Source organism: Passer domesticus, chromosome Z (genome assembly GCF_036417665.1).
Source record: "Passer domesticus isolate bPasDom1 chromosome Z, bPasDom1.hap1, whole genome shotgun sequence".
Lineage (NCBI taxonomy): Eukaryota > Metazoa > Chordata > Aves > Passeriformes > Passeridae > Passer > Passer domesticus.
The window spans coordinates 43,316,776-43,332,037 of NC_087512.1; the positions used below are offsets into that span (position 1 = coordinate 43,316,776).

The following is a 15,262-nucleotide window of genomic DNA, read 5'->3' on the forward strand; positions in this document are numbered from 1 at the left end:
AATGAGAAAAGATAATAAATCTATATTAAACCACACTATTGATGAAGTCCTTGCCCCATCAGAAAAAAAAAAAGGGGATACTAGTATCATACTCATGAACCTTTAAACTGTTTTAATTACCAAAGACAACAAATATTACCCTAACAAAAACCAACCAAAACAAAATTAAAAGAAAATTGCAAGTAACAGTTTTCCAGCCTTCCAATTTCAGCTGTAGTCAGAGGCACTTATATTAATTTTTTTCCATCCTCTTTTTCATTACCTAGAACCTGAAGAAAAGAGAATGCATTACACTGTTGGAAACTGAACAGCACAAGATTTCATTTTCTTCTTTTAATAAAATATGGCAGCATGGAGCTGACAGTGCAATTTGGAAGTTGACACCACCCTTCCCATTATCTCAACTTGAAAAAAAAATCAAAAGAGCTCATTTCTGGTTTAAGACAAATTTGCTCCCTTTCTCATGGTATAGAGAAGTATATTTATACTTCATCTTTCAACAACAAGGCATGGTGTACAGACAGGACAATAGAGGGAGTTTCCCCAAAACTGAAATGCATCAGAAAAAGTGACAAGAGAGGCATCAGCCTACCTACTCCATCTGAGGCCACTTGCTTTAAAGCCCTGGGCTAGAAGCATAATAACTGCTTTGATATAAAACAACACCTCCATAACTACAGGTTGGGCAGTGAAAAGACTTTATCAAGTTGCTTTCAATTAAGTAATTTACTGTTAGGAATTCATCTTCTCTTTCCCTAAGAGAAATGAGGAGGGAGTTGAAAGGGTTGATTTAGGCTACAAGATGTTTTCTGCAGCAATCAAGTTGTCCAGGTGAAGTCAGAACACTTCAAATTGATGGTATGGGCCAGATGCCTAGCTAGCACTTGGATTCAAAGAGCTTAACATTAATTAATGTTAGAAAACATGGAGAACCATTTAATGTAAAATAATGGCAGAAACTAATGTTTTTCTTTTTTTGTATAAACATCTAACAAACTGCAATGGCTGTGTTTATCAGCAGAAGCAGAACTAGCTTAGCCACCTTTGTAATTACCTAAAAACCCGTATCACTGGCTCAGTTAATTTGATGCACACCTGATCTCAATCTGAAGGTCTATATTTTAACCAGTTACATCACCTAAGCAAAACATAAGTTGCTTAAGAATGGAAATAGCATGCTGTGATACAATGTAGGTGTTCTTGATCAAAACCACAGTATGAAGATAAACGTACTAGCTTTTTCCCAGCTACTTTCTCACTTCAATCAAGCTTTCCCCCAACAAAATTCACTTTTGTGTTAATACTGATTGGTATAAAATTTGAACATATTATTCTGTTGTACTGTACTGTGTGTTAACTTATTTAACAAGAGGTTTTCCTCAGTTTTGATCTGTGATAGCATGTAATATGAATCATACAGTTTATATATAGTTCCACCAGTTCCACTGAAAATTTTCAGTATCTTCTTAAGTTATTTCTATTCAAATGAAGAAAGTCCATACAGACAGGCACCTGGTAAGGCAGAATAAAAAAAACCAAAGCTTTTACTGCAGAGTTACTCTCTAGATATGTTATTCAGCCATAGATATGTATACATGTATCATATATGATTGCTTGTTACAATCATATATGAATAAATTTTAAGAATTCTAAGTTATCAGGGAGAAGCAAACAACTTATAAAGCCGAATAAGTTTGCTCACAAACCAGAATGAGCTACCTGAAAGGTATGAAGCTAATCCTGTTTGGCTATGCTGATATAATTAGCTTCAGTTGCCTGAGCTCTGATACCATATTAGGTAGTAAAAAAGTTGCATAATGGATAAGAGTGTACTGTTATAAAGACATCTGTAGCCCAAACTCCCCAGGTACCAGTGACTCTATAGATATTCTGGTGGCTAGTGGGCAGCCACCCCTGTCTTCCAGCTATTTGCTCACAGGAACAGCAAAGACAAAACTGAGGACATATGAAACTGTACCAAAGATAAATGCAGTATGACAGCAGTAGAAATTCTTATTTTTTGGCTTTCTAAGCTTTTCCTCTCTGCACCACCATGAGACCCAAGTCCATACTAAAATCACAGAAAAACAATAAACACAGAATAGTCTGAGTCGGAAGGGACCCACAAGGATCACTGAGTGCAGCTCTTAGGTCAATGACTCACACAGAGATTAAGACTGTGACCTTGGCATAGAGTTAGCACCATGCTCTAATGAATTAAACTGATCTCAAAGGAGTCTGGCTGCTCCCAGCAATAAGCATTTTGCAGACACTGCACAACACCAGGCATTAACCTCGATTAGGGCAGGAGATGGCTCAGCACTAGAACTGGCATTTTGAGGCAGAGGATGCACAAACAAAAGAGCTTAGCAAAGCCCTGAGTGGTGCTCTCTGTGAACTCTGCCTGTTTACCTTTTCCCCTGCCCCCCAGATTGCTTTCCAGTCATAATCATCTTTCCCTTCTTCTTCCCTTACAGAGACCTATGCACTGGCCTTCCTCAGAGTAAAGGCTGAGCAGGTGAAACCTCTAAGTCAGGAAATTCTGGCTTACTAAAGTTCATGCAGCAATAACTTCAGGCAACACAGGAGCCTCACTCTCCCATTCACCTTCAGTATCATGCAAGGTGGCTACCTGCACCTTGGGGTTCCAGAGGCTGACAGGAACATATTGCAGTGAGTTGGGCACCTACTCAGCTTGCTAGGGAAGAGGTTTGCTCAGTCTTTCCTAGGAAAACTATGACGGTCACAGCATTGAGAAGTGGTGACACAGCATCTGACCTAGAACTGTATGACTGAACATGGCTACAACTGGTTGCAGCCAGATGTAAGGGAGAACTTTTCCCAGCTCTCTTACCAGCTCTCTTTTCTGGTACAGAAATGTTCAGAGACACATCCTTTTTCTCCAGTATCCAGCATAGAACAATAACAACAGAAACAGTCTTCTGTTGGACTGAAAAAAGGAGACGAGGAGCAGAAATATCTGGGAACTGCAACAAGCATATGGATCCTGCAACAGCCAAAACCTGTTTGGGATGGGAAAGTTAAAGTCATCTCCAGCTGGGTACAAATGAAATAAGCCCCAGACACTCAGTTCAGAAATATAGCTATGTTTGTTAAACACAAATCAGAAGTGATAGCAGTGTTTGCTTAATCCCAGACTTATGTAGTTCAAATACATACAGCTAAAGCCAGGTTATTGTGGTTACATGGCCTGTCTTTGAGGCAGTATGCATTCTTCCACCACCTTCACATTAAAAAAATCACGCCACACTTGAGCTGAAATAGAAATGTCTGTGACACATTCTACCAACTGTCTTTATTAATATGTTTTTTTTAAATGTGGTACTTTATTTCAGTGACCACTACCCGTGACTTAACATATGGACAGGGTCCACAATGATGTCACACTGGTCTCACAGTCAGTGAACCATCACACTTCAATTTTCAGTGTTTTGCCTGTAGGTTCTAAGCATACAAACCCTGCAGCACTGTAATTATGCAGTAGCAACAATATAATTATAATTGCACTAACCAAGTAGGGGCAGTTCTGGGGAAGAAAAGAAATGGCAAAAAACCATCATTATGGAACAAAATGGTAAATACAGGATCCAACAACTTAAGTGTTGGATCACACAGTATCTATCTTCTGTCATTCAAGCAGAACGTGCCATAGCAATCCAGAAGAACTGACTAGAACTCACTTTAAATATATTCAGTTCACTGTTTTCAATACAGATTTCAGAGTATCTGATTAAGTAGATTTATTTTCTCTTTCTCAATTCAAAAAGAATATTTTAAAACACAAAAATGAAAACTTGACCCTTGGTAAACATTATGGAAGCTAAAGGCTGAACTTTAAAAATAAGTCAGACTCACTAAACTCCATTTTCACAGCTGCTGAGAATTGAGAATATGGCAATCTTACCACAGGGCTTTTATTTCCAATTGTAAAATTATGCACTGCATCTGCATCTGTATTCCAAAATAAAAGCTGAAGGATTTAATGATGCTGTGTAATATGGATTTATTGGCTCAGACTGATGCTAAACCCAGTTTCTTAGGAGACTTTGTACTCAACAGTGCCCTTGGTTTTGCTCTCATTTATACCTTTGATTTATGTTTCTATATTCTCAGAAAAGCTTCTTCAAAATGCTTGAATGCTGTCTTTAGCACAGACATGTGGTAGTTACAAGCTTTGGAATCTTTAACACTCTACCACCTCATGAAATCTCAATGGTGGCTGAAATGTGTTTTAACTGATACTCAACAATTTTAGAAAATTTATTAGAGATCTTTCTAAAAGTATCTCATCATTTATTAGATAAGTAGATTCTTAAAAATATTGACCAGGCTAATCAGGAACATCATTATTAAATATTGATTCTGTTGCTTTGTATTTTTAATGAGATTTTTAAGCATATTTTTGCCCATCTATTTTCTAAAGACCCAACAAAATATTATGGATCTTGTGCTACACTACGTCTGTGAAATGAAAGAAACAAACCAGCTAACTCTTATGCTACTAGGCAGACATTTTCAGAGAACCCATCCCAAATACACATTAGAAATGTTCTTCATAAACCAAAGGCAGGACCCTAGACTAATATGAGGAAAGAGAGACTTTTCATCCATATATCCATCTTTTTCTCCTTATGTCATTAGTTATGTCTCAGAACAAATAACTTGATTAAATCTTCAGTGTCCATCAACAGTAGCTATAAACTAGGGTGGAGAAGTGTCCTTGAGTTAAAGAAAACTTAAAGTATCTATCTTGATATTGAAGACTTTCTGTTCTGTTCCACAACTCTGTCAGCAGAATCACCTGAAACAAACAGAACTTGGAGCACTACACAGCAAGTAGGTGAGATTTCAGGTGTTTTGGGTGAATAAAGAGAAGGTGCTTTAAAAAAAGCCTTCTGGGAAAGTGACATCTTTGGTAACTCAGGTACCACAGAGACACCTCTGATCCCCTGCATTCAGCTGGAGATATTTGATGAGACGACTTCAGTTCCTGGTGTAGAGAGAACAGCAGCATTCAGTTGCTAACATCTATAGGGATCAAAAAGAAAACCCCGTGTCTGAGGCAGGAGGGGCCCTGGCCAGCTCAGGCTTATCTCCTGAGCAGCAGCAAAAGACAAAGTATGGACACCCCGCAGAAGGTAACCAAGTCCCAGGCATCAGAAACAAGAAATACTGGAGCCAACTCTTCTACCAAAGAACCAGGATTAAAGACAATTATGTAACTGAAAATATGCAAGGGCTGTGAAGACACTTGGCTTAGAAAAACAGATTGAGACTGCAGATCCAGATCATCCCTTTAATTTGTGAAACAACCCAGAAGATTCAAGAGTTGCCTCATGCTTATCCACTGGATATGATCTGCTCCTAAAATGAATCTCTAAACAAAGTCACAGCCTCAATTTTCAGTTCCCTGCCAAGTGTCTCTGACCTTACACGTTCACTGAAATCCAGAGCATACTTGCAATGCAGGCATGAGGCACCTCTTCACAAAAATTCAGACATGCAGGAAAGTTTCTTTAGACCTTTATATCCAAATAAAGACAATAAGGTCCAGGATCAATGCACCTACTTCTCATGAGCTTTATGATCTGTTCTGTTTTCTTACAATCAGAGAAAACTGTGCCATGTTTGCTTTTCTGCTCTTATTTGTTTTGTTTTCTATATTAAACAACAAACAAACAACAAGGTGGCAAGAAATAGGCAGAAAAAAAATAAATGTAGTAAAAAGTTCCCAAAACACAGTAGTCTGGTAAGAAAATAATTCACTCACAGTAAACCTGGACATCTATGACCTGAAGGGTTAACAAATCTGTTGCTAGCCTTACTTTCCCCAAACAGATGTTCCACACAACATTAAACAGGGGCTAAAAAGAGGGGGGAGGCACAGAATGAACTTTGGCGCAATATGGAATTTTTAAAGGCATTTCCTTCTCTGTAAGAGCCAAAAGCTGTGATCACTTAAGTCTTTGCTTTTTTAAATACATATTAATTTTGTAGCTTTTGCCAAACTAAATGAATCCAGTCTTTGAAAGCCCCTTTAAAAAAAAAAAAAGAAATCATAGTTTCCTCAGTCATACTTGAAGTCTGAGGTTTTTTCCAAGAATGCCACCAAAAATGTATATGAATTTCTCTCTCTCAACAATGAATTCTTAAGTATTCAGGTGTGTAACATTGTTACAACAGTAACTTATGTTACAGTTCTTAAAACTTCCATATCTAAATAAATTCATTTTAATAACTCGGAAATTTATTTATTGTTTAGAGGGATTTGTTTGTTTGTTTGTTGGCTGGTTTGTTTTCATTCATTGCTTGGAGTTTTTAACTGGGTTGGGTTGGCTGATTATTTTAATTTGCTAAAGATAATACCAAGCAATGCTAATATAGCTGCCCATTCTGAAATTCAAATGTTACTTAGGAGTACAGAATAATATTTTAAAACTTTATTCATCTGCATTTGGGACTATTTTTCTTAATGAATAATTTAAAAGTTGATCATGTTTCCAAACACTGATCCAGTTTTCTGACAACACAGATGTTTGATAGACCTCCCTCTTCCGTTAAGTACAGTCCCTAAATGAAGTATAAATGATTCAGCGAAGTGGCCTCCCAAATGAAATCTCTCTTTAAAATGTTAAATATGTTTAAAATGTTTAAAAATCAGAATACTGTTATTCCCCAAGTCACAGTGTACCTCAGAGAAATTTCTATGGGAGAAATTTCTTATTTACTGGAATAGTTATACATTTGCTGAACTAGACAAATCACAAGATAGAAGAGAAAAAATTCAAAATAAACATGAAAGATATATGTACATTACACATTGATGGCATTTTCCATGTTCTGCTTTCTCACCCCCAACCTTATGCCTTTTACATATGAGAAAATTAATCCTGAAAAACATTAGCCCATTTTAACAGTCATAATGGGAGGCAGGTGGCAAATGAAAACAACACTGATAAATTATGAATGATGTGATAAAATAATTTTGCTCGGCAGGGCCCCACATTTATGTGTATGTTGAAAGTGTTCACTATAGAAACAACCTTTAGTAAACTAATAGTAGTAAGTTAATGGTGGTGAACAGCACTGCAATGTAGGAAAAAAACCAGATAAATTAGTTAGATACTCTAAAGTTATATGTTCAAAACAACCAAAATTAAAACAGCATTAGATTATTCCCATTCCGTGTTGGTGAGGACTCTTATGTAAGTGGGGATTTGCAATGCAGATCCCACCCATGCATAGAGCAAGAGCCACCACATCACTTTTGTTCTAACGCAGAAAAGGTATACATCCTGGAAGACAAACAGGAATTCTTCTTCTACTCTGTGTAATACAGTAGTCAACCCTTTTCAGACAGATTTATTTTTAATTAAATCTAAAACGTTAATGGAATTAAATTTATTGTTTTTTTCCCTTATTAATTTGTCTAGAAACTATGCTTTCATCTCCCTTAATCAGTGTGCTGTGTCTTGAGAATTGATTTGTGTCCCAAGCTTCTCTCCAACAAATGAAGTATTTTTTCTCTTCTACAAGGTCAAAGAATAATGAGCATTTATTTCTCTTTCTCTGCCTATATGCTTGATTTATTAAGTCACTGTATACCCCATAGCAAAAGTAAAAATAAACAGAAAAATTATCAGACTCTCAGTAAATTGAGAATAAATTGTGGTTTTCTGAATGCTACATAGTCCAGCACACCAATAAATGCTCTGAAGGTCTGTTACTACAACTACCAGCTACAACAACTTCCAGCTTTCTTTTAATGCATCAGATCAGAAACCAAGGCATTGAAGACAGTGAGGAACTTCCTGGTTGTATATAGAAAATACTTAATATAATAAATAATGTTAATAATTAAAATCAACAATACAATAGAATAAGTTAAAATAAATTAAAATAAATTAAAATAATCACTACTGACTTGGCAGTATATGGGATATCAAAGTTCCTGATACTGTAGTGCTACTTCAAACACTAAAAGAAAAGCAAGTACATGACACAGATTGGGCAGATTATGATTAAATTAAATCCTCAGTGTCAGATTTGCATTAAAGTTGTGTACTTTCTGGAAACATAAGGAGCATACTCTGAAAACAGAAGCCATTTTATTATAATGGATGTATCAAGCCTGAAGTCAGATAGAACTCGATCCATGCTCATAAGAGGGAAATTTTCACATCCAACTCTCAGGAAAACAGGCAGCACAAAGCCAGAATTTCTGGGACTCGGATAAGAGACAGTTACACTGCCTTCTTCCCAAGTTCTTGCATGCCATTTTTCTGTCAGTACTTTAGACCTGAAGAAAATGTGGGCTTTTCTTCCTCATATGCATCACACATGATGAAAAATAACAGCAAGGAAGAAAGTAATACCCAAAACACAAGCTGATTCATAAGTCACTCATATTTCTGATTGAAAGCATACACTCACATCTTCTGTAAAACCGGAGACATACCACTTGCCTTTTAACTGTAAGGAAATTCAGCCCAAATAGTCAAGATTTTCCATCAAGCATAAAATGACCCTCACTAAAACAACAGCTTGAAACTCTCAAAACCCTTTTTTCTGTTAAGCATGTGTAAGGAGCTTTTTTCTGGTGATGAGAGAGGTAGCTGAACAAATGCCAAATACCATTAAGAGTTGTTTCAAAATCCGTAATCCTCTGGAGATTTCAAAACTGGTTCTATAGACACCAAAAGACATCATGGGGCTGGATGGCTGCTCATGACAACACTCCAAATTCTGAGTACCTGGTTACAAGAGAAATTACTGGTAATAAACTGTGATATTTTTCCAAAAGCTAATGAAAATAGTCCTCAGAATATAGTGGAGATTAATAAAAATAGAAATTGTGTTCACTTTTCAACAGTGTTGTGGCAAAGGAATAGTAACTATACATCTGTATTTTGCTCATCATTTCACACACCAAAAAAAACCAAAAAAAAAAAAACAACAAACCCCAAAAAAAAACCCAACCCACCAAAAATGCACAAAGAAACAAAGAACAAACCCCCCAGCCACCCAACAGTGAATAAACTGATATTCACATGAAAATTACTAGAAACGTGACAGTCCCATTTTTTTTCCATGTTCTGTTTATACAAATGTGACCCTTCTGCAGGAGAACAGTTCATAGGGGAAGAGAAAATGAACTATGTGTTCAGTGCTTTAAGGCTGTGATGTCAGGGCCCTGCTGTGCATAGGCCAACATTTGTATAACAGCCATTACTTATTCTTGCTAAGCATGAAGTAACACTGAAAAGATAACAGAAATACGCAAGTTTTTTGATTCTTCTCAAATTTCCTCAAACACAGATAATGCAATGATGGAAAGCAAAATTAAACTGTCGGTTTTAATTCTTAACGAGGCAACTGCTTTTCAAAATCTTTTTCCTCTTAGCATGAGCTATTTTCATTGAAATATTTTGGGGTGCTCACTGCCTGCAGAGCAGCTGTACTGTGTCACAGTGTGATAAAGCAGACCTGCTTTGACAGAGAGCAGGGTTACTAAGGGTTGTCATTCATATATGCTAAACCGGAGCAGGAGATCAGTCATTTTTGAGTCCATGCCCTGCTCTTTATAAATATTTCCATGTGTTTGCAATTAGTTAGTGGGCTATTCTGGCAGCAAAGGTTATTGAAGGCTGTTTTCCAGAAGTGGATTGTTTCTTTTTTCCCAGTCTGTACAACTAAAACTAAACCTTAGCATGTTTAATAACAACCCAGCCAAACAGTAGGCTCCTGTACATATATATCAAAAAACCCCTTAAATGGAAGAGTTTCTCTGCCTTCCTTTGCAAAAACTGGGTGTGCTTTAGATCCAGAGGGCTGCAGAATGCAATTGTGAAGCTTTTAGCAACCTGTGAAAAGGAGTGGAAGCCTCGTATAGGGGAAAGAAGATTTCTGAAACGTGGTTTAGCTGCCATAGTGTTTGGAGGGCACTGAACGGGGGGAAGGACTTGACCCCTGCTGATCTGAAATTTCATTGATTAGTTGTTTCATTAAGAAATTTAGTTATTTAATATTGCCCTCCAAGACATGTATTTGTCCAGTTAATGACACATTCGAAGTTATACCTCAGAAGAACATTCTTTTGGTGCCTGACAGAAGTGCAACCTACATCCTCCTGGAGTAAATCAACACAGCCTTCAGAAACACACGGCATGACATACCACACATACATTAAAATACTGATTGTTGTTCTACATTAGATGTTAACTTTTCTATCAACCTGTGTCCCATAAATTGCTTCTTTTATGAACAACCGTAGATTAATACATAGAAAATATCCTCAACCACACAGAGTATTCAGGATTATTCAGAATACACCACTACGATACTAGGGAATATGTTGGACTCAGAACTAGCACTGAATAAAGAAATATAACAAGATTAAGTACCGTTGTAAACAATGTTTGCATTTCAACAGGCTGATTCTATTCCTCGGTGAAATTAAAACCACAGTGCTTACTTTAATTAAATCCTTGGATACAAAAGGTAAAAATAAACAAACTGCAGAGTAAAGGGCTACACTCTAAGAGAAAGGTCTTATGGGATTACTGATTTACCATCCCAACCACCCTTTGCAGTCTATGTGCTCACAAATTCAGTACAGTAAGAACTGAAGATGTAGAATAAAATAATTGGTTTCCTAATCTAACCTAACTGATTCTCTCCTATCAGAGAGTACAGTCTTGCAATGGCTAAGAGCATCCAAAGAGAATTAGAATGAACCTAATTTAACAGCTAATATAAACCACTATTTCTCATCCACATTATTGGAGTCTGCCTCTTCACTGCAACACAAAGAACGACAACTGAGTCAATAATAAGTGCCAGATACACAGTCAGTAGTAGCAGAATTAACTCATGTGGTTTTATCTGTAACAGGAACTATTTAAATATGTAATAAACCCTGAAATTTTCAGTTTTTTCAGAAAGAAGAAGAATTTAAAATATATGAGACTAGGAAAACCTGATCGGGTGGAGCTATCAAAGTCCAACAAGTCCAACACGTTTCTCCTTTCATACTCATGCTTACAAGCTAGGCCAGAAGCAAGTAATGACAGGAAGAATAAAACAGATTGTTCTTGTACAGCACCACTGATACATATCCAATTTAAAGAAGATGATCATGAGAGAACAGAGTCAAAAAAGTTGACTCTGAAAAGGTCTTTCACATTGAGTTACAATCAGTAGAATTACTCACAGGACTACTTAAAACTTATGTAGTGGATCAGGTTTCAAATTAAGAAAATTTCAGAATTAGCTAACACACAAGAAGGATGAGAAATAGGCTGGATGAAAGGGAGGACTCTAAAACGATGAAATCTTCAAGCATACCACACTGGTACAGTAAAAAAGTCTGTTTAAAAAGAAAATCATTAGATTATTCTCAAATTCCATAGCTACACATAAACCATAACCAATTACATTTAAAACCATATCTCCATATTATATATTTAATACAGATGTGTTAAAATCAAGCCTACCAACCAGTCCTCTTCAGTGCCTAAAAGGAAGCAAGACTTTGATCCAGAAAACAAATGCAATCTAATTTTTCCAATACCAACGCAAATACAGACATAACCTTATGAGATATTTTGGTTTCAAGATACTTTTACCATTGGGGAATGAAATAGTCTGATAGCAGCTTCCAGGAATCCAGCATAATTAAAGCCAGGTACACCAAAGTCAGGATTTGGGCTTGTTACAGATCAGACCATAGGTGAAGTATCATTCCACTTGGCCCTTCAATTTCATCTTCAATATTTATATTCCAGTAAGTGATAAAACTGACTGGAAATATAAGGACATTACGTGGAATTGTATTTTTGGTAGTATTTACAGCTGTGATTTTTTAAAAAATGCTTTAATTACATAATGAAGGAAAAAAAAAAAAGGAAAATCAAAGTACGTCCCTCATGCACAAAAAGATCAGTCAATACATACTAGACATTTACAGTCCTAGACTACCAAGACTGAAAATACTCCACTAAGAAAATTTGCATTCCTGGTTCAGCACAGGATTAAACTTTTCTCTGTTGACTCTTATATAAAAGGCTAGAAACCATTGTGCAGGAAACTAGCTGAAAATTCCTGTCTCAAAATATTTCAATTACCAGCAACTCTGTCTACACAAGGAGGACTGCTTCATAAACAGATACTGTAGCTTCACTACAACACTCTGACCTCTGAAGTCAATTCAAGCCACTGGAAACCAGCCCAGCATCTCATTCGTAGCTGGCTGTTGTGAAGGAATGCTTGCAATATGAAGGAGTAAGAGCGAGGAAGCAGATAAAATGTAGTAGGTATGACCAATAACATGATTGCACAGCATGCTCTGCATCTTGAATTTCCCATCTGAGATATAGTTTTGGTCTTCAACATCATTTGCAACCTTTGATTCACAGTTGCTGAGATGTAAATGTGTAACAGATCTCAGTCGTTCACCTCTCTGCCAGCGGAGAATTACTTCATACAGTTTGTTTTCTAGTATTTATCCAACTCAGCTTCATGAGTTCCAAGAAACTGAACCTCCTTCAAGAAACTATTCCTGAGAGAAACAGAGACCTTCAATGCTACAATGCATTGCATTGATAGTAAAAACACAAAACTAACTAACCAAACTAACCAAAGCCAAACCCAGAAAAGTTTATTGTTGTTTTCCATTATTTTACTACAGCCCTTGTCATCAGTGATGCTTTCACCATTTAAGTATTTCTGCACTTGTACCTTCCTATGCCATCTTCACTTCCTCCAGCTGGTCACACCAGACTAATCCTCTTCATGCATTTGTACACAAATACACAGATCTGATTATTTTTGCTGCTTTTCTTCAAGCTTCTTTCAGTTCATATTAAGATCTCTGTATTAATGGCACACTCACATCTGCAACAACCTACAACCTTCCTGTGCAGTCTTCTTGCCAGCCCAGCTCTTTCTAAAGGGAGTCTTTACCTCCCCTATCCTGACGACATTTTCCCAGTAGGACTATGGCAGCAGTGTATCAGTTTATCCAGCCATGCTGTGACTTAGGTCAAGCAACTGACCGGGCTAAAAATAACACAGCAAAAGATTAAAAAGTTATTTTTAATGCAAATCAGTCTTCCAGTCCAGTTCACTACAACCCTGTTGTGCCAGTTGATGATGTGATCTCTAAAGACTGGAATAAGCAGTGGAAAGCAGTGGCTGTAGTGCAGAATAGCACTGCCAGAAAAGGATATAGCTATGAAACTATACAGTCTTCCCATGAAGAACATCTTGCCAGGGAGTGCCTGGAGCTGCACATCATCGCCTGCCCAGTGAGTCCTGTGCTGTGATGAAGTGCAAAGAAACACTCATGGGTGTAAGTGAGATACTGCCGAAATCAGGTCTATTTTTATTCTCCATTCCAAATAAAGCAATGTATATCTTTAAAAGGAGAATAAGGCAGTATCTTTTCACCGCCAGTAAAGTGTAAGAATTTCTATCTGTCCCCTCCACAGAGTATTTTCCAGTCACTTCAGGTATGCTCATGCATGCTGGATCACTGATACAATGGCTTAGAAATATCCCAACTTTGAGAAAAGACATTGCTCACTTACAGCTTCATCTTTTAATAACCGTGAGCTTCAAAACAAAACAAAAACCTTGAGGGAAAAAAAAAAACCAAACAAGAAAACAAACAAACAAAACCACTATTTCCCATTAATTCATTAAAATAGTTATATATTTATATGTAATTTGTGTTCCAAGTGTCTGTGAATTGTACTGGATACAGCAAAATTTTGGCAGAGATTGTCCTTCCAGGGACAGGACACCAAAACTATAGTAATTCATATTGGATTAATTAATTTCATTAAATAAAACAGAATCTGATCTGAGAAAGACACAAGAATCTAGTGGTCCTCATTTTTCTCTCATTGCCTTAAAGTTAAAAATGTACCCTGAAGTTACACAAAGTACAAATTTACTGTCAGAAGGAAAAGTCACCTGCACACATCCTCTTTCAGGAAGTGGCCAGTTGCCAGTGCCCTTTCTACCTCATGCCCTCATCTGGCAGGAAGGCAGCTACTCTGTTCACACTTCCTGCCACACTTCTCATTCCTTATGCCAGATTCCTCTCCTCTTTCCAGAGGTCTCTAGACACTATATTCTCCATTTCCGTCACAGTTTTTTAGTTTCTTTCTGCTTTCCTTTCACTCTTTACAACATATTGTTCTGTGTTCTCATAAACTCTCACTACAGTGCCCGCATGAGAATTCCTTCTGTGGCTCTTCCTCCACAGCCTTCCAAATGAAGGTCAATGCTCAGAGCCTTAACCACCCAAATTTTCAATGTAATTGAACTTACTGACTTTCCTTCACCCTTCCTACCAGAAGACACGACCAAGATACAAAGTATCATCTTTATGTAGAAAGTTGAATATTTTTTAACTCCACAACATGCAAATTAGCAATTTTATTGGTAACAGAATGTTATTGTTGAGCATCATTTCACTTAGACAAAGACAATTTAATCTCTTCACTTCAGACCCCCAAAAAGTAGTGACGGATTTTTAGTTCTGCTACTATAAGTTTTTATATTCACTTCATTTCTGTGACAAAGCATTTTACTTTCTGCAGTTGAGAACTACCAAAATTCTACTGTGACTAAGGGAACTTTACTACACACTTATTCAAGAACATCTAAATTCCTTGACAGGATCTTTGAAAAAATATATATTTATAAGGAAGAGAATTTCAAGCAATTTTAAAGTATACAATTATAAGTAAATTTGAACAAATACCGATTTTAAATCTGTAGGGGGATCAAAAGCCTTGCTTTAGCCAGATGTCCAATCCAATTATGTCCAAATCAGAGATTAAAATTTAAAAAATAAAGGACAGCACTGAAGGAACTCACAGCCTGTACCAAAAAAAAAATATATCAACTTGATCAAACACATATGAAAGATTGATATCCAAGAACTAAAGAACTCCATTCTGCACCAGCTGAAACAACCTTCAGTTTTGATCCAAGCACAGCAAACAGCAATATCTTACCTGACAGGTGGCAGAGGCATGACATAGCCTCACCCCCGCAAAGATGACAGAATATTATGGAAAGGGCTTCATGATTATTGAGTACAAAGTAGACTATGCCACAAAAATATGCTTGTTCTTGTTGCAAACCTTCATCTGTATTATGTGGAAAGCAAACGCTATGAACCTAATGATGTGCAGGAGGAATCATCTAGTAATGATGTAACATATCA

The 15,262-nt window shown here is 36.8% G+C and overlaps 1 protein-coding gene across 2 annotated transcripts in view; it reads right to left on the reverse strand.

Moving 5' to 3' along the window:
• ROR2 (receptor tyrosine kinase like orphan receptor 2) overlaps window positions 1–15,262 on the reverse strand; it is a 143,112-nt gene that overhangs the window by 66,258 nt on the left and 61,592 nt on the right. Inside the window, exon 1 of one of the 2 annotated variants that reach the window (XM_064404154.1) lies at window positions 14,795–14,813. The exons of the other annotated variant lie outside the window; for it this stretch is intronic. The gene's annotated coding sequence lies outside the window, so the exon portion shown is untranslated. Of the gene's footprint in view, window positions 1–14,794; window positions 14,814–15,262 lie in introns of those variants that run through there. 2 annotated transcript variants of the gene reach the window in all.